The following is a 451-nucleotide window of genomic DNA, read 5'->3' on the forward strand; positions in this document are numbered from 1 at the left end:
TCATCATCATCATCATCATCATCATCATCATCATCATCATTATCATTCATCATCAATATCATCATCATCATCTCTTCATCATCATCATCATCTCTTCATTATCATCGTCATCATCATCATCATCACCATCGAAGACAGACAGATTGACGATCGAATTGGTCGAATATGGAGTACACACACACACACACACACACACACACACACACACACTGTCATCAAATCCTAACTACATTTTGTTTGTTTCTATTAATGTTAATTTTAAAAACTTTGTAAAATCATTTTCATGTCCGTTTTGCTGATCAATGTCCATTGTTACGTATTGATATAATTCCATGCTTCAGACAACCCAAAATCACCGATTGAGAATTACTCATAAACGCGGATGGCAAAAAGCCATAACAAAGACCTGAGTGACGTCAACTTCATTTTATCTATAGATAAAATGAAGTTG

Source organism: Berghia stephanieae, chromosome 10 (assembly GCF_034508935.2).
Source record: "Berghia stephanieae isolate SIO BIC M18660-M18661 chromosome 10, UCSD_Bste_1.3, whole genome shotgun sequence".
Classification (NCBI taxonomy): Eukaryota; Metazoa; Mollusca; class Gastropoda; order Nudibranchia; family Aeolidiidae; genus Berghia; species Berghia stephanieae.